This window comes from Chrysemys picta, chromosome 1 (genome assembly GCF_011386835.1).
Source record: "Chrysemys picta bellii isolate R12L10 chromosome 1, ASM1138683v2, whole genome shotgun sequence".
Classification (NCBI taxonomy): domain Eukaryota; kingdom Metazoa; phylum Chordata; order Testudines; family Emydidae; genus Chrysemys; species Chrysemys picta.
In genome coordinates, this window is record NC_088791.1 from 298,372,342 (window position 1) to 298,392,009 (window position 19,668).

The window sequence follows — 19,668 nt, forward strand, 5'->3', positions numbered from 1 at the left end:
AACCTTAGACATATCCCTGGAAGTGGTTTAGCAACACAACTCTTGGACATTCTGCATCCTTCTACAATAGGGAGACTCACCATGCCCATTAATGAAAGTCTACTGGAGCCTGCAAGAACCACCTGGCATACACTTGCATCTATCCTGTCAAAAAGCAGACAGGAGGTACTAGATCCCTGCTAAAGATTTGAGTATGTCTGTTTGTATTCAGCACCAAGTTCTCTTGTAGTGGCAGCTGTACAGCAGAGATCAAAGCAGCAGGGGCCTCTAAATCCATACTGAGAGAAAAGCACCAAAAAAATTGGACCTCTTCAGTTGCAAGGTGTATTAATCAGCAATCCTCCAGATGAGGGTTGCTAACTATCTGGCATGCTTTCCAAAAATATGTTTTTTAAACTGAGACAGATTTTTTCAATTCATAGACAAACTTCCCAAGGAGCACCATGAAGAGCTGAAATCCATCATGGAAGATGGACAACTGCCTGCCTGCACTTCTCTATAGGCTGCCCTGGATATGTCTGACACCACGGTCACTGCAAGAATCATGAGGAGATCACCATGGCTTCAGTTCTCAAGGATCCCAGGGAAGTCCAAACAACAATCAAGGACCTCCCATTTGAAGGTAATGAATTTTTCAACAATGGGACAGGTGAATCCCCCCACTTCCTAAAGAATTTAAGGGCAACTGCACTTTTGGGGGCTGTACATCCCAAGCCTAAGGAGGAAGCAGTTACACCAATGGTCATCCTTTAGAAAGTTCTTCTCCACCTAGTTTTACGGTGAGCCACAGAGAACCTCAGTGTTACCAAGGAAGAGACAGAGATTCCCCAGTAGATGACTCTCTGCCTTCTCTGGTGCCCAATAGTCCGCGGCTTCCAGCAGACAGCAGGTTTGCCACCAACTTTGAGTGCCTGATAGGACCAGTGGAAGATCTTTTTAGTTTACACACACACACACACACACACACACACTCTCTCTCTCTCTCTCTCTCTCTCTCTCTCACTCTCACTCTCACTCTCACTCACTCACTCACTCACTCCCCTTTGGCAACTGTCTTTTTTTATTTTTGAGAAGATTGGGCTGGGATTACTTCGGACTGGTGGATCCTAGAGATTGTAAGCAAGGGGTATCCAATTCAGTTTCAATTCCTTCTTCCCCCCACTTCTCTTTCCCCATTCCTTTCCAGGGACCCTTCTCATGAGAGATTGTTAAAACAAGAAGCAGATTCCCTTCTACAACGGAAATCAGTGAAAGAAGTGCCCTTGGAGTTATGGGGCAGAGGCTTTTATTTGCATTACTTTCTTATCCCAAAGAAGAAAGGGGGTTGACAGCCCATCCTTGACCTTCAATGTCCTTTCCAATTCAGGATGGTGACTCTGCCCTCCAGAATCCTCTCATTAGATTCTCAGGACTGGTTCATGGCTCTCAACCTGCAAAATGCCTACTTCCATATATTAGTCCTCCCAACTGACAGGAAATACATCAGATTCCTGTCAGAAACATCCCTTTACTAGGGTCCTTTGATCAGGGGCCTTTGATCTTTCTGTGGCCTTGAGGGTATTCACCAAGAGTCTAGAAGTAGTGGCAGCTCTTCTAAGGAGACAAGGGATCCAGGTCTGTCCTTACTTTGATGACTGGCTGATTTGAAGAGGATCACCCCAACAGCTTATTGACTCAATTCAGGTAATTCTAAAGTTCTTTGCCTCACTAGATCTCAAAGTGAAAAGACAGGAATCCATACTGACTCCGACTCAGCTCACAGGGTTCATAGGAGCACTATTAGATTTCATACCAGCCAAAGCTTACCTCCCACAATAACAAGCCTCGTCAATCAATGAAAACATGTTTCAGACGTCTCGGATACACGGCCTCATGCACTTAATATCACACAGCATGCCAGCCTTCACCTAGGTTCCCTGGAAAGGTGTTTGAAATCACTGTATCTACGCAGCAGACACTGCATGGACATAGTCACAGGCCCACAAGAAGTCCTCTTCTCATTACACTGGTGGTAAGGCGTTCTTTAGGTATGCAGCGGAGGACTCTTCTCCACACCTCTACCTACCAAAACTCTGGTGACAGACTGCACCGCCCAGAGATATGTGGGGGAGAGGGGCTAACCTACATTGCCTTCAAATTCAGGGCTTATGGTCCAGTCAGGAAGCTTTTTTCCACAGAAACATTCTAGAGCTCAGGGATATCTACCTCAAATGCAAGACATTCCTGCCTCTTTGTCAGGGTCCCACAGTCCAAATGCTAACAGATGACACCAAAGCTATGCATTATGTCAACAGTCAAGATCATCCCCACACTGTCAGGAAACCATACAACTATGGAATTGATGCATTCTGAACCAAATCAGACTGGCGTGTCTGCATGTTTCTACCCTTCAGAACATCATGATAGATCAAGTCAGTAAGCAATTCTCTGACAACCACAAGTGGTCTCTCAAAGGCTCAGTCCTACAGAAGATCTTTTGAACACAGGGATTCCCAAAATAGACCTAGTTCGAGCAGACCAGAACAACCATCAGACATTCTGTGTGACAGATATGACAATTTCCAGCAATGTCCTTGAAAAACTTTGTTGAATTAAGTTTAGGTATCTTTGGGGTCCATTGTACTAAATGCAAAGATGTGTATTATTGTGATCCAGGATTGTATGTAACCTCTCTAGGAGGAGATATGATGTAAGGCCTGGATAATCAAAGGACTATATTGAACAAAGTGCCAGACAGGAATGAACTTGTGGGACAATATATGTGAAGTGGATTTCCTAGGAAATACCTAAGGAGAGGTTAATGCAAATTCCTCACCTCTGATTATGCAAAAGTCCAGCATTTTGAAGCTATGCCCTGAGGAGATGGCCTTTGTCTGCTGATCACCTGTTACATGAGACCAACATCAAAGGCCCAAGTTGTATAAAGGAAAGACTAAACTATTTATGGTTGCTCTGGTTCTGAACCTGAGACAGTTATGAACTTGTAACCTTGGGAAAAAAATCTTTGTGGGTTTTGAAGGACTGACATCTACCAGAGCTTGAGGTTAGAGTGGGGTGACTCTGGTTAGCTTTTTAGCATGCATGCAAGTTCTTTTCTTGTTTTTAATATATTTTCTCTGTAATGCTTTCACCTTTTGAATAAATGTGTTTGCTTACAAAAAATTGTGTGGTAACTTGTGACTGCTGGCAATTAGTCTTTGCATCCATGCAGAAAGCATGTCTGATCCCTCTACATATGGATCTAGGGGAAACAATGCCCCTAAATAATTATTTTATTACAATGTAAAGGTTTGCAAAGTTATTAATCATTTGTGTCTCAAAGAATATAAAATGTTAAACAACAGTTTCCAAAACCATGAGATAAAGTAAAAGTGATGGGGTCCATCTGACAAAGAAGGGGAAGAGCATTTTGGGACACCAACTTGCCAGCCTAGTGATGAGGGCTGTAAGCTAGGTTCAAAAGGGGCAGGTGACAAAAGCTCACAAGTAAGTATTAAAAGGGGGACTTTGACAGAGGGCTGGAAGTCAGAGGGGGACGGGGGGAGGGAAATAGAAATTACATTACAGTAGTACAAGTAACAAGAGGAAAAACAGTGGGGGAATCTGCTCAACATCTTAGATCTCTATACACCAATGTAAGGAATATGGGGAATAAATAGAATGAACTGGAAATCTGAGTACACAAGCTAAAGTATGACTTTGTCGGTAGTACAGAGTCTTGGTGGGATAAAACTCATGACTGGAATATTGATATAGAGGGGTATAACTTGTTCTGGAAGGACAGGCAAGGAAAAAAAGGGAGAGGGTGTTTGTTGCATTGTATTTCAAGAATGTATACACTTTTTCTGGGGTCAGAAAGAGGTGAGAGGCAGACCAGTTGAAAGGTTTGGGGTGAAGATAAAAGGGGGGAGAATAGGATGATGTCATGAGAGGGATCTACTATATACCACCACACCAGAAGGAGGAGGTAGATGAGGCATTTCTATAACAAATAATAGAAATATCCAAAACACAAGACTTGGTAGCAATGAGGGAATTTAAGATGATTCTTGGAAAAGTAAGATGGAAAAACACAAAATGTCCAATAAGTTTTTGGAATGTGTTGGGGACATCACAGATGGTGGTGGAAGTAACTAGGGGGACAGCCATTTTAGACTTGAGTCTGACTAACAGGGTGGAATTGGTTATGAATCTGAAGGTGGAAGGCAACTTGGCTAAAAGTGATCATGAAATTATAGGCTTCATGATTCTGAGTAAAGGAAGGAGTGAGAGCAGCAGAAAAAGGACAGTGAACTTTGATAGAGCATACTTTAACAGAGAGATAGTAGATAAGGTCCCCTGGCAAGAAAATCTAAGAGAAAAAGGAGTTCAGGAAAGCTGGCAGTTGCTTAAAGAGATAATATTAAAGGTACAACAGCAAACTATACCTATGTGAAGGAAAGATAGGAAGAGTAGTAAGAGGCCAATATGGCTCCATCAGGAGCTCTTTAATGCCCTGAAAATCATAAAAGAATCCTAGAAAAAGAGGAAACATGGAAAAAGTACTAAGGATGAGTGCAAAAAATGACACAAGCACATAGGGACAAAATCAGAATTCCTAAGGCACAAAATGAGTTACACCTACCAAGGGACATAGAAGTCATAAAAAGAGGTTCTATAAGTACATTAGGAGCAAGAGAAAGATGAATGAAACTGTAGGTCCATGGTGTAACAGGGAAGGAGAACTAATAACAGATGATACCAAGAAGGCTGAGGTGTTTAATACCTGTTTTCCTTCAGTCTTCTCTGAAAAAGTTAATTGTGACCAGATGCTTCATACAATTAATATTAACAACAAGGGGGAAAGAACACAAGCCAGAACAGGTTAAAGAATATTTAGATAAGTTAGTTGCATTCAACTCAGCAAAGCCTGATGAAATTCATCCTAGGTACTTAAGAAACTAGCAGACGCAATCTCAAGACGTTGGCACCAGAATGGAGGAGGAGGGTCAGGGGGCCATGGCCCTCCCACTTTTTGAACGTGAACCATCCTGGTTCATCCACTTTTCGCCCCGCACCTCCTCTACCCCCGAGGCCCCGCCCCCCCCAACCAGGTTGGCAACTGGAGCTCGGCTGGGGAGCCGGGCAGCTGTGGAGCACCATGCTGTGGACCCTCCACCTGCTCAGGGTGGGGTGGGGGTCAAGAGCAGCCCCTGGCATATGTCCCTAACCCCACCCGCCCAGAGCAGGAGGGTCCATGGCTCCCCACAGCTGCCTGCACGCCATGTGCGGCTCTTACATGGATCTGGCTCCAGCTAGGCGGCTGCAGCCCAGCCACGGTAAGAGCCGTGTGGGCAGCTGTGGAGAGACGCGCTGTGGACCCTCCACCTGCCCTGGGCGGGGGGCCCGCAGGGCAGGGACACGGGCCAAAGGCTGTTCTTGACCCTCTCACCCCAGGCAGGTAGAGGGTCCTCAGCGCGGCTCCCTATAGCTGCCCATGAGGCTCTTACCATGGCCGGGCTGCGGCCCCATAGCTGGAGCCGGGTCTAGGTAAGAGCCGCGTGCAGGCAGCTGTGGGGAGTCGTGGACCCTCCTGCCCTGGGTGGGGGCCTGAGGAATGGGAACACAGGCTGGGGGCTGCTCGCAAACACACACACACACCCCTGCTCTGGGGGTGGAGGGTCCCCAGTTCCCGGCCTGTTCCAGCTTCTGGCTTGCTGGGCAGAAGGGGTGGGGGGGTTCTAGCCCCCCCACTTTTGGGCAGGCTCTGCCGCCCTTGATCTTTGAAAACTCATGGAGAAGTACATGGTACCTATCTTTAAAAAGAGGAACAAAGAGGACCTGGGGTATATATACAGTCGACTTAACTTTGATACTTGGAAAAACACTGGAACAAATTATGAATCAGTTTGTAAGTACCTAGAGGATAATAGGGTGATAAGTAATGTACAACATGGAATTGTCAAGAACAAATCATGCCAAATGAATCTAATATCCTTCTTTGACAGGATTATTGGCCTAGTGAAAAGGAGTGACACAGTAGATGTGATATATCTTGAGTTTAGTAAAGCTTTTGACAGTCCCACATGACATCTCATAAGCAAATTACAGAAATGTGGTCTAGATCAGTGGTTCTTAACCAGGGGTACACATAACCCTGGGGTTATGCAGAAGTCTTCCACAGGATACATCAACTCATCTAGATATTTGCCTAGTTTTACAACAGTCTACATAAAATGTACTAGAGAAGTTAGTACAAACTAAAATGTCATACAATGACTTGTTTATACTGCTCTATATACTATACACTGAAATGTAAGTACAATATTTATATTCTAATTGATTTATTTTATAATTATATGGTAGACATGAGAAAGTAAGCAATTTTTCAGTAATAGTGTGCTGTGACACTGTTGTATTTTTATGTCTGATTTTGTAAGCAAGTAGTTTTTAAGTGAGGTGAAACTTGGGGGAATGCAAGACAAATCAGACTCCTGAAAGGGATACAATAATCTGGAAAGGTTGAGAGCCAGTGGTCTATCTGAAATTACTATAAAGTGGGTCCACAACTGGTGGAAAGACTGTACTCAAAGAGTAGTTATTAGTGATTTGCTTTCAAACTGGGATGATATATCTAGTGGAGTTGCACAGGCATCTGTTCTGTGTCCAGTACTATTCAATATTTTCATTATTTGGATAATGGAGTGGAAAGTATGCTTACAAAAGTTGTGGATGACACCAAGATGGGAGGAGTTGCAAGCACTTTGGGGGACAAGATTAGAATTCAAAAGGACCTTGATAAATTGGAGAATTTGTCTGAAATTAATAAGATTAAATTCAATAAAGACAAGTGGAAAGTACTACACTTAGGAAGGAAAATCAAATGCAAACTATAAAATGGGAATAACTGGGTAGGCAGTAGTACTGTAGAAAAGAATCTGGTGGTTATAGTGGTTCACATTGAATGTGAGTCAACAATGTGATACAGATGCAAAAAAGGCTAATATTCTGGGGTGTATTAACAGCCACATTATATGTAAGATTTAAGAGGTAATTGTTCTTAGTTACTTAGCACTAGTGAGGCCTCAGCTGGAGTACTGTGTCCAGTTCTGGGTGCCACACTTTAAGAAAGATGTGGACAAACTGGAGAGGAGAGCAACAAAAATGATAAAAGATTTAGAAAAACCAGATCTATGAGGAACAGTTAAAAAACTGGGCATGTTTAGTTTTGCGAAAAGAAGACTGAGGGAGGACCTGGTAACAGTCTTCCAATATGTTAAGGGATTTTATAAAGAGGACTGTGATGCTCACCATCAACTAGATTGCCTTGAGCAACAACAGGAAATTAAGCATAGAGAATACAGTAACTCCTCACTTAAAGTCGTCCCGGTTAATGTTTTGTTGTTACGTTGCTGATCAGTTAGGGAACATGCTCGTTTAAAGTTGCGTAATGCTCCCTTATAATTTTGTTTGGCAGCTGCCTGCTTTGTCCACTGCTTGCAGGAAGAGCAGCCCGTTGGAGCTGGCTGGTGAGGGTTGAACCAGGGTGGATTGGCAGCTCCCCTATTAGCTCCCCGCTCCCCTAAGTTCCCTGTGCAACAGCCTCCCAGCAGGCTATCAACTGCCAGGGAGTTCAGCTGCCCCAGCCCCCGCTATGTGCTGCTCCTGCCCTGTGCCTTGGAGCTGCTCCCGGGAGCCTCCTGCTTGCTGTATGGGGTGGAGGGGGGAAGAGAGGGGCTAATGTCAGGGTGTCCCTCTCCCCCCTGCTCCTGCTGCCCGCTTTCCCCATCTCCATAGAGCACGGGGGAAACACGACAGAGCTTAGGACAGAGGATGCTTGCTGGCAGCAGGGGCTGTCTCATCTTGCTGATCTACTTAAAAAGGCAATGTACATAGAGTGGGGTCAGCATACTTAAAGGGGCAATGCGCCTCTCTCTCTCTCTCTCTCTCTCTCTCTCTCTCTCTCTCACGCACAGGGTGTGTCTCTCTGTCTGCCATGCTGTCTCCCCTACCTCCATTTGTGCTGCCTTATAGAGTGTGAGGCTACATTAACAACAATGTGTTAACCCTTGAGGGCTCAGCTGTTCTAGTTCATCATTTAGCAGTGAGGCATTCCCTGGGAAATATCCCATCCCCTTCCACCCTCTGACTTCACCACCTCAACTAAGTTTCACAATCATCATTGCTGTGTACAGTATTAAATTGTTTGTTTAAAACTTATACTGTGTATGTGTGTGTATATATATATATATGTCTTTTGTCTGGTGAAAAAATTTCCCTGAAACCTAACCCCCCCATTTACATTAATTCTTATGGGGAAATTGGATTCACTTAACATTGTTTTGCTTAACGTTGCACTTTTCAGGAACATAACTACAACCTTAAGCAAGGAGTTACTGTACAGGTATTCTCATATGACTGGTCCATCACGTCATAGAGATGTTTCTTCATTTCCCATGTATGCTTCCAACTCCAAGGGACCTACTGATCTGTCTCAACCCAGAGAAATTAAAATTAGCAATGTGGAACTTTAAGGCCTGAACCTCCTTCAGTTCAGCAATTCTTTTTGACTAATGGATCAAATCAAGGTATTAATTTATGTCCAGAATCTACAATCAACTATCTCTTTGCACAGACTTCAGCATCTGAGGCTCTCAAACTTGCTTGATGCAGACAGTGTAGCAATTCACCCTCACAGCTCAAGATGTATCAAGGCCATTGCAAAGTTTCAACCATCAATTAAATATCTTATGGCTTATTGGAACTTAAATTTACTTCTCCCTACATTGATGGAGCTTCCATTTGAACGGCTGTCTAAAGTTGCTGGGTTTTTTCCCTTTTCAATGAAAGTCACATTTTCAGAGAGAATATGAACTCTAGAAACAATTTCAATTCAGGAACGGTTTCTTTATTTTCTTAATAAGATAGTCTTCTTCATAGCCCCAGAGTTTATCCCTAAAAAAATCTTATCTTTTCATATTATTCACTATTCACTTATTATCCCATTATTCACCTAAGCCTTTCTCATCCTAAGGACATTGAAGTTTCACTTTCTGGATGTGAGAAGGGCCATAAAATATAATCTAGAAATGATGGAAGCCTTTTGAAAATAAGATATTTTATTTCCTGTGTATACGGTTAAAAAAAAAAGGCAACAGAGTATATAAAGCAACCGTATCCAAATTGGTTAGAGCAGCTTATTGTCAAAGAAAAGCAGATAAGGATAAGAACATAAGGATGGCCATACTAGGTCAGACCTGTGGTCCATCTAGTCCAATATCCTGTCTTCCAACAGTGGCAAATACCAGATGCTTTGAAGAGAATGAACATAACATAGCAGTTTATTGAGTGATCCATACCTGGTTGTCCACTCGCAGCTTCTGGCAGTCAGAGACTTAGGGCACACAGAATATGGGGTTGCATCTCTGACCATCTAGGCTAATAGCCATTGATGGACCTATCTCCATGAACTTATCTAATTCTTTTCTGAACCCAGTTATAATTTTGGCCTTCACAACATCCCCTGACAATGAGTTCCACAGATTGTGCATTGTGTGAAGTAGTATTTCCTTTTGTTTCTTTTAAGCCTGCTGCCTATTAATTTCATTGGGTGACCCCTGGTTTTTGTATTATGTGAAGGGGTAAATAACATTTCCTTATTAACTTTCTCCATGCCATTTAGGATTTTATAGACCTCTATCATATCCCTCTTTAGTTGTCTCTTTTCCAAGATGAACCGTCCCAGCTTTTTTAATCTCTTCTCATCTGGAAGCTGTTCCATCCCCTAATCATTTTTGTTGCACTTCTCGGTACCTTTTCCAATTCTAATATATACATTTTTAGATGGGGCGACCAGAACTGCAAGCAGTATTCAAGGTGTGGGCATACCATGGATTTATATTGTGACATTATGGTATTTTCTTTCTTATCTATCCCTTTCCTAATGGTTCCTAACATTCTGTTAGCTTTTTTGACTGCCGCTGTACATTAAGCAGATGTTTTCAGAGAACTATCCACAATGACTGCAAGACCTCTTTCTTCAGTTGTAATAGCTAATTTAAGCCACATAATTTTGTATGTGTAGTTGGGGTTATGTTTTCCAATGTGCATTATTTGCATGTATCAACATCGAATCTGCCATTTTGTTGACAAGTAACCCGGTTTTGTGAGATCTCTTTGTAACTCTTTACAGTCTGCTTTGGACTTAACTACCTTGAATTTTCTCTCCTTTGCAAATTTTGCCATTTCACTGTTTACTCCTTTTTCCAGATCATTTATGAATATTTTGAACAAAACTGGTTCCAGTTCAGCACTCTGGAGGACACTGCTATTTACTCCTCTCCATTGTGAAAACTGATAATGTATTCCTACCCTTTGTTTTCTATCTTTTAACCAGTTACTGATCCGTGAGAGGACCTTCCCTCTTATGCCATGACTGATTGCTTAAGAGCCTTTGGTGAGGGACCTTGTCAAAGGCTTCCTGAAAGTCCAAGTACACAATATCCACTGGATCACCCTTGTCCACATGGTTGTTGACCCCCTCAAAAGATCAATGGGAAGAGAGAAATAGAGTGTCTGTGACAAAATTTGAAGAGCAATGACCTGGGCATTGATCCATTCATTTACAAAGAATTACAAGGTGGATATTGTTTCCTTGTTTGATTGGGCTTTTAGTCACCAAGTTCAGCAGTCTGCTATGAAATCTTGTTTCCTTCCTTATCTTTCCCTCTCTTCATCCCATTTTGCTTGCTAATTCCCAACAACCTCTCCCTCCAGACTGATAGATTTTTAGGTATGAATAAAAGGACAATTCTGCTATTACCTGCTAATTTGTCTTCTTGTAGCACAGAATCTATCAGTACAGATGATCCTTCCATTCAGTTAAAATGTTTACCACTTTGCAATTTGTTTGTTATAATTATCTTTTAATAATAATGATACCTAGCACTTAAAGAACACTTTTCATCCATAAGCTGTCTCAAAGCTCTTTTAGACATTTTGGGTGAGATTCTGCACTGCTCCTCTAAGAGACACAGCACAATATTCACAACCCAGGTGGGTCTGAGGTAGCTTTAAACCTCTTTTGCGCCCTCTCAATCCTGGGCTGCTCCACAGCCCCTGGCATAATGCAGACAGTCTCAGAGGCCTAAATTATAACAGTCTCCCTGAGCAGCCCTCTGAGCCACAGTGCTGCACAGAATCTCTGGGCTGGTCTACACTGGGGGGGGGGGGGGGGATCGATCTAAGATACACAACTTCAGCTATGTGAATAGCGTAGCTGAAGTCGAAGTATCTTAGATCGATTTACCTTGGGTCCTCACGGCGCGGGATCGACGGCCGCGGCTCCCCTGTCGACTCCGCTACCGCCGCTCACACCGGTGGAGTTCCGGAGTCGACGGGGAGTGCATTCGGGGATCGATATATCGCGTCTTAATGAGACGCGATGTATCGATCCCTGATAAATCGATCGCTACCCGCCGATATGGCGGGTAGTCTGGATGTACCCTATGCAATGTTGAATCTCAACCCCTGACAAATCCTCCAGTCATGCCCTCCTGCTCCAGGGCTTTGGAGGGGGGGCCTCAGAAGGCAGTCTTATGACTGTCTTCCTCAGTTCCTGTGCCAGGGGTATCCTATCCTGGCCAAATAAGAGCCTCTATACACTTTTCTGACTCTTTTAGAGCCGCTATACACTTTTCTGACCCTTTTACCCAGCATAAAGGACCAGAGCATGGGGTGTCACCCATTGTAACTTTGAAAATTTCTTTCTGGAGATGTGACACACTATGAGCTCCCTTCTCAGGGGGAGCTTTGAATCCAGATCCTTTCCAGATGACCTAGCTCTGTGATCTTTAATGGCCATGGTTAACTCAACAATCTGCTTCCCGACCAATGAGTTTTATGTCAAATATACAGTTAAACAAAATGTTCCTAATTCTTTTAAATTTGATTGTGTTTTAGATTTTCTATGGCCCTTGTCACTGTAGTATCTGAACATCTTTCAATATTTATGAATTTAGCCTCACAATACCCTTGTGAGGTACAAAAGTGTTAATCAACCTCATTTTATAATTTGGGAAACTGAGGTGCAGAGTGGCTATGTTCTTGCCAAAAGCCACACATGGAAGTCTGGGAAAGAGCCAGGAATATGATCCCAATCTCAGCTCCCAAACCTGTGTCTTGGCCACTAGACCACCCTTCCTCCATCTTGATGTTGATGTAACATCACGAGTATAGTTCAGTTTGAAGTGTCAGATAGAGCTGTAGCCAGCAATCTGCAACTTCTGAGGAGCTAAGGGAGTGGGGGTGAAGGGAACAAGGTTTACATTCCTAATGCATCAATTAATCCTGCTTATTTGAGGATATTCAGCAAATCATATTAAAGCTGCTTGATTCTTGAATTTTATATTTGCAGGTCACCTTTGTCTACAGTGCTGATACATATAATAATGTTTTATGGCTCTCATAAGCACAAAGCATACAAACTCTATGTCTAAGGTAAGTTAATTAACATTCCTTATGGTATCCCTCCCTAAAAAATATTGCACACGTACAGAGAAATACTCAGTATCTAACTGAAGGCTCAATTCTGTCTGTAAGGCAGTCCTGAGTAAGGGATGCTGCAGAGCACAGCAACTTTTCAGAGGGAGCTCGGGGAGAAAATCTCTCCCCGAGCTCCCCAGTGCACAGGCAGACTGTGCATGCTCCACTAGCTCTTAACATAGTGGAGTATGCTCCCTTCTCTGCATCTGGCCAGTGGGGGACATAGCCCCACCTCCTCCTTCCCCTTCTGGGGCTGGTTCACTCCTCTGAATTCAGAAACTACAGTTCTGTCTGCACCTTCTGAGGAAGGACTCTTGTGCACCACCCTTCACAGCCCCTTTAGTCCTCTTGCAGACATGCAAGGCTGGGCTCAATCTAGCCTGTATTACTATATTACTAGGAACTATATATATATATATTCCCTCATTGGCATTTGAGTCGTTGTTCTAATGCTTGTAAGTGACAAAAATCTGTAGGAGTTACAAAACGCAAATAAGTGTATTAATTATTTAGCTTTTTTTCTTTTTGGCTCTTCAGCAGTATTTGTCCTACAGATCAGCATTACAAAACTGAGTTGAAGTAAAATCCAAACTGACAGGTAGCCCTTACTCATGCAAATAGTCCCTTTGACTTTAATGGGACTTCTTGTGTGAGAAGCGTTTACAGGATGAGACCCTATAACAATTAATAGATTTTACATGGAAAGGTTGCCAAAAATTCGTATTTAGTCAATAGTACATGAAGATTGTAACAGGCAATCAAACAGTATCATATAATGGATTTTTTGGGTGAAATTAGTGATTTTATTAAGCAAAGGTTGTTCACATGCATGTAACATTCAATCAGTAATAGGCAAATTAAAAGTTAAAACACGTGTAAAACAGTAGTTTAAATACTGAATATTGAATATTATTGATTTTGCCAGTTTGTCTTAAAAGCATAGTGTTTTTTTAAAGTTTTCTGCATTTATATTTCTTTTTTATAATCTTTTATGTAAGGTTAAAAATGTGTATTATTCACCTGATAGACTTTTTGAATTTTCCTAATTTGCATTTATCTTTTATACCTGCCATGTTGGAATGGCTACTTTGTGATCTGTATTATGTGCATATTTATAGCCTGTGTTAAGTGCATGCTTATACATTTTTTTTTAAAAGTGCATTATTTAATACCCTGCAATTGCTAATATCATGTATAATATTACATGTACAGTGATATTCAATACTATACAGTAATATCATATACACTATTAAGAACTACTATACATATATAATAGAAAATCTTATCAAAAGTAATTATACATGTGTAGTAGTTATCTTTAAAAATTAATATCTTGCCAGCTTTACTTGCTTTTATTCTCAAAATACTAAGTATATGACTCTGTTATGGAGCATTAATGCAGGACTTGAAAATTATATTAGATACTTACTGGTATTAGTCAGAGGACTAAATCCACAAACCAGAAATAGATACAAAAGAGGGGGACAGGGAAGAATGGATGAAAGATGGGGCTCCCTGCCATAACCAGGTACTAGAAATGAGAAGGTGTATAGACATTTCTATAAAGATGTTGCATATAGTTGCCAGTCAATAGGAATCATAAGTTTCACCCCTTTCTAGCTTCTGGAAGAGAAAAGGGAGGTTTCTGTCCCTTCTCCACTTTTCGAGAGTGTTGTGGCTTCTATGAGAGGGTGGTTGAATCTGTGCTACTTTACTTCTCCCTCAGCCTCTATTCCCTATTCCCCTACCCCATTCTGATGTTAATAGTTTTGCCAGACAGGGACACCAATATGATATTGACATTACTGACAATTTTATAGTTAGTCATAAGACTCTGGACTACAGATGTTCATCTCTGCAGAGCTTTGTTAATTTCACTTTGCTACTACTTGACAAAGTGATGAGCAGCAGCAAGGCATTGGAACTGTCTTCCTGCAGACCCAGGAGGACAACACCGCATCATTAACCCTCCAAATATGAACTATGGTAATATTCACAACCTAGAGAACAGAAGTGTACTTTATTTTTTAAATGAAAGCTGCAGATATTAATGGCTTAAGCTCCTATGCTCACCAGAGAATTTTTTTTTACTCTCATTTGGAAAGTGGATGAATAGATTTTCCAAGTGCTGCATTAATAACACATAATGGACTAAATGTATTATTTCAGTAAACAAAAGTGAGATATAGAAATAACCTGACTTAGCTTTTGTTTTAAAATTTAGAGGTATATTCTGTCCTGTTTCGAATACAAAAATCTCATTGATGAGAAAAATATGACCCACAATATTTGCTACCTAATAGCTAAAATTAAAGGAGAACTAGAGTTTTTTAAAGTAATAAATGTGTGTTTGTGTCAGATGCCCCAAATAGTAAGGAGTGGAGGGGCATTTAACAAATAATTAAATGTAACAAATATTTTCTCCCCTATTTCAGGTACTCTGAAATTGCACGGACTTACTGCCAACCACTGTAAAGTCATGGCTACCACTGAACCTTGCTAGAGCCTGGAGCTGATGCATAAGGGCTCAAGTATATGACTTTCATTATATGTCATGGGTTTGTAATTTTTTTTGCACAACCATACTGTTAAATAATAATAATTCCTGCCACTTACTGGCACAATTCTTGACCAGAATCACAGTAGCTGTGATGTTGCAGCAGATCAGCGGTCCACTGACACAAATTTTAGAAGTCTAAAAAGGGGAATGAAAGGGGAGATTAATTTGAAATTAGTCATGTGCTGAATGTCCCCCTTATGCTTATTTAGCTGAGGTAATCACAAGAAAAAAAGTAACTCTTTTAAAAAATAAAGTTTGTATTTTTTAGAAAACTCCCAGAGTATTATCTTGTATGAACTCTGAACATTTTGTATTTTAACATAAAAGTAATTAAAAATTACACACTGTACATATGGAAATACAGGTTTGATCCTCATAATGAATTAATACAATTTAGCTTTCTTTAATGTGTATGCTACAGGGCGGATTCTAAATTCCAGTGTATTTTTTACATTTAAAACAAATGAGACTATTTATGAGCGTAGGGATATATATGTGTAATACAGAAAGTATGCATATTTTATTTACTGAACACTAGTGCCTTCACACAACCTATTTTTTGTTGACATTTGTTTATTTTCTCTGGGAGAATGACAGATCTGCAGCACAACATAATACCAATCCAAAGGCCAGAGTTTCAGAGCAGACTGGATTTCAGGTAAATAGAAACTGATCCCATAGTGACAGTGATGGCCCCACACTTCCTGCTTCAGCTTTTGAAAGACCTCCCCACCAGCTAAGTCATTAAATCACTTCTTGTTTCCAGACACTGACAACTTTGGAATTTATTTTACACTGCTACTATTCAGACTACTTACAAGGACAGAATGAACTGTTCTAGGCCCAGATTCTCTGATGCACCAAAGCTCTGGTAAATGTAGCAGAATTGGGGAGCCATCCAGTAGCTGGTTATAGCTCTCTGATCTCTGCCCAGCCATGTCTCTGGTACAAGTTTGAGCACCCTAGGGGCAGCTCTAATTTACCTAAGCTGATATTTATCCCTAATTGACTGTCCACCAGCTGGAGTGCAGTGATCTTTAGGCATATTTCCTAGGATGGTGTTGCAAAAGTAACCTATGTTGGCTCTTTGCCTGCTGGGACTTACCCACATCAAGGGAATCCTCAGCAAGTGAGATAAAGGGCAGTTTTCATCTTTTTGTCCCAATTCTCACCCGTTTTTTTTTTTTAATCAAATTAGGAATTATGAAATGCTTGGAAAAGAGCACATTAGATTTCTTATGAAGGTATGTTAACAAGAAAATAACAATAATTTACCTAATTAAGTATATGCTGAAAAATGTACAAAGTTATCTACTTGGTTAATGAAAGTTAGTGTAGTGTCATTGATAGTGTGTTACCGTTATACCATAATCTGAAAAGGTGTATGTACTCCAATCTTGTGCAATAAAACATTTGGAAAACAACAAGGCTTATAAAAATGTAACCTTATTAAAAATATCTAAAATTTGAAATCCTAAATGTGAAATTCTTGCTTTCTTGTGTAGAGGAAATAGTGCAAAGCAATATAACAGAGAAAGCTAGCAGGACAAAGGAGATACTATTGACTCATTCCAGACTGCCAATTTAGCAGCTCAAACTTAACTTCCTTTTTACTTTTGTAACAGTAGGGAACTCAAAGCTTTTCTGTCTATTTTCTGCACAAATAGAAACACACAAACTTCAAAAAGTAATAGACTACTTTGAAGAAACCAAAACCATCAACAAGTTAAAAACTGCATGCACCACTAAACTGAAGTCCATGATTCTTACAGTTTCCAGTGGGTAAATGTTTATTATTTAGTTGTATTTTTAGGTTACTGCACTAGAGGGAAAAAAAAGTTTTTTTCACCAAATATCACTGTCTGTAAAACACTTTTTGTTGTTTTTAGTGTGATATGGATTTATTGACTTTGCAGTGGGTAAGTACTACTTCAGTATTTTGACAAATTTAAGAAATGAAAAATTGCCTTTGATGTCTCAAGTATACATTGCAATATTTTGGTAATCTTATAATGTTAAAATGATAAAACAGGAAAAAATAAGATAGGATATGAGGATTAATTTTTGGACTCTGTATTCAAACATGCTTTTCTATTATTTTAAAATGTTTATTTTGTGCAGAGATTAACTTTTGAACTAAGGTGTACCATTTATTGTCCTCTGTCACAAACCTACTATGACTGGCCAGTAAATGTCATTGTTCCTATAATTTGTATAGTAAGAAATACAGTATCAAAAGTATATTCCTAGGAATTTCACAACACTAGGATGGTTTTCTGTGTGTTCTACCTTGTTCATATAAAATATTTGAGACAGCAGTTTAGCTGTTTTTTTGTCCAGAAATAAAACTTAAATCTCTTATGATAAATTGCTTCCTGAACATACAGTGTTTGTTTAAAATGTCCAGTGTAAATTAATCATCATTATGTAAAGCACCCAAACATGGTATTAACTGTGATACTAAGGTAAACATTTCAAATGTTAGAAATCTAGTTTTACAACAGAGCTACTTTACAGTAAGCAATACTTTAAATCTAGAGGCAAAACAATGAATTTTGTACTTGTTTATTATTAAATCCTGAACTGTATTAGTACACCTGGAGCTTTTAAAATGCACCACCTGTGATTCACATTTCCTTTAACATATTACCAAAAGACAGACATGTTGGGTGCTATCAGAATATCTCTCAGTTATGAAGATTTGTGCAAAGCCTGAGTGACCAGGTTTCTTTTTCTTGTTATAACAGAGGTAGGCTAAACAAACAGAACTAGCATGTAATGAAAAGCTCCACTTATCATAGATTTTGCTATTTTGAAACGACTGAAATTAGATCATTTTAAAATCATGATCGAGACTCAGTAAAACAGGGCCCAGTTAGAACCCATCCCCAGAAAAGCTTCTGTGTGCCTCTCAAAAGTTTGCTTATCGATTTGAGAGCAGAACCCCACCCTTATTGAAAGACAAACCAACCAACTCCAGTATTGTATAGGAATGACCCCAAACAGCGGTACGTTTAGTGGTTTGGACTATACTGTAGCACACTAGAATTCTTTCCTTATGCTGATGGCTGCTATTTAATAAACGATGCAGGTTTTATGGGTAACAAGTCCCTTCGTGGCTGTATTGTCCGACCTATTAACTATTCCTTCTGCCAAGCTGTTGCCGCTCAGTTTCTGGGTGTTGGGAGCCATGTAATGGAGACACATGGAAGGTGGAAGTGATATAGGATGAGGGAAATTGGCCCATGAGTTCCAGAGGCTACTGCCAGGCTACAGGCTCTGTCCCTTGTCTTGCTTGTGCAAGACTGGCTCTGGTGTCTGTCCCCTCCCTAGCTAAACAAAACCGCTTGTAACTCCTGAATGTTATTGCACAATGGGAGGAGGCTCCTTTTCAACAGGGCTGGTCAGTGTCTCCTCCCTCTTTCGCCCGCCCTCCTGCTGGCTCTCTGGAAGGAAGTGGGGATCACTGGGCACTTTCCTCTTGGGGTGCTATGGAAGCCTGAGCCCTCATCGTCCCTTCATACTGCAGAGCGGCTTCCTCCAGGATCCAGGGGAGGGAGAAAGGTGGGAGGGAGCCAGCGGAAGGGCCCGCCGCCTGCTGTTGTCAGGGTGGCGGTGACTTCATTCTTTTCTTAATATAGAGTCGGTTGTCAGGCTCTGGACAGAGCCGGGCTGGAGGGATTGGCTGTCAATCACATGACGTCACAATACCCTTGTGTGAGCACTGTAAACACTAGATTCTGGTCATTATAGCTCTATGTGTGAGGGCGCGCGCGCCTGGGCTGCTTGTCTCCCTCTGTGTGCCTGGGACCGACTCAAGCACACTGCTCCCTTCCCCTCCGCTTTCTGTGAGAGCAATGTCGTTGCCTCCATGATCTCTCACGGTGTAGAGCTCCAAAGGTAACATAATTGGAGGGGGATGATGTAATTCTCTCCCTGGCCAGTAGCTGCCTACGCTTGCACCGATCCCCTAGTTACTGGGGAGGGGGTATATCAGCACAGTATTAGCTGCCCCAACATGCCGTGCAGATTGGGGGAGGCTGATCCCCCAAGCAAGAACAAATGCACTCCCTTTTAATCCGGAGTGGTGGTGAAAAGGTGGAAGATCCTCTCTGTCTTCAGCTCCGGCAGCAGATTGGGTAGAGGCGAGCCCAGTACGGCGTGTGTGTGCAGTAAACACGCCGATGAGCTCTGGCGGTAAACAAATCTCCTACTAGGCTTTCTAACACAGCAACTTGCTTCAGGCAGCTCCCCCAACACACGCACGCACGCACACACATTTCCCTTCTAACAAAAGCCTGTTTAATATTGGTTAGTGCGTCAGCTTTTGTTCTGTAAGCGGCAGTAACTATTCCTATTTTTATAACCTATTGTAATATGTGACAGTTGATATCCCGACTAACCCAGCTCCTCACCACACACACACACCCCTACAGTATGAGACCCACGTACAGTCGCATGCCCCTCCAGTTCAGTGACAACAAACCACTATGGCTTAGCTCTCGGTCTGAAATCCCAGTCCCTCTTTATTTCCTCTGTATCCTTCTGCCTTTCTATTGTAGCAGATAGAAGAGGAGGAATCCCCC

The 19,668-nt window shown here is 41.4% G+C and overlaps 2 long non-coding RNA genes across 6 annotated transcripts in view; one reads left to right on the top strand and one right to left on the bottom strand.

Annotated features, from left to right (window-relative positions):
- The window catches only part of LOC101945163 (uncharacterized), an 82,806-nt gene that overhangs the window by 62,965 nt on the left and 173 nt on the right, over positions 1-19,668 (bottom strand). The gene's annotated exons all lie outside the window — the stretch shown is intronic.
- Positions 1-19,668, top strand: part of LOC101945986 (uncharacterized) — a 150,760-nt gene that overhangs the window by 36,601 nt on the left and 94,491 nt on the right. For 2 of the 4 annotated variants that reach the window (XR_010600855.1, XR_010600857.1), the window contains 2 exons: positions 423-622; positions 10,376-19,668. This is a non-coding gene — a long non-coding RNA (uncharacterized LOC101945986). The remainder of the gene's footprint in view (positions 1-422; positions 623-10,375) is intronic. The other 2 variants (XR_010600854.1, XR_010600856.1) reach the window with 2 other exon arrangements.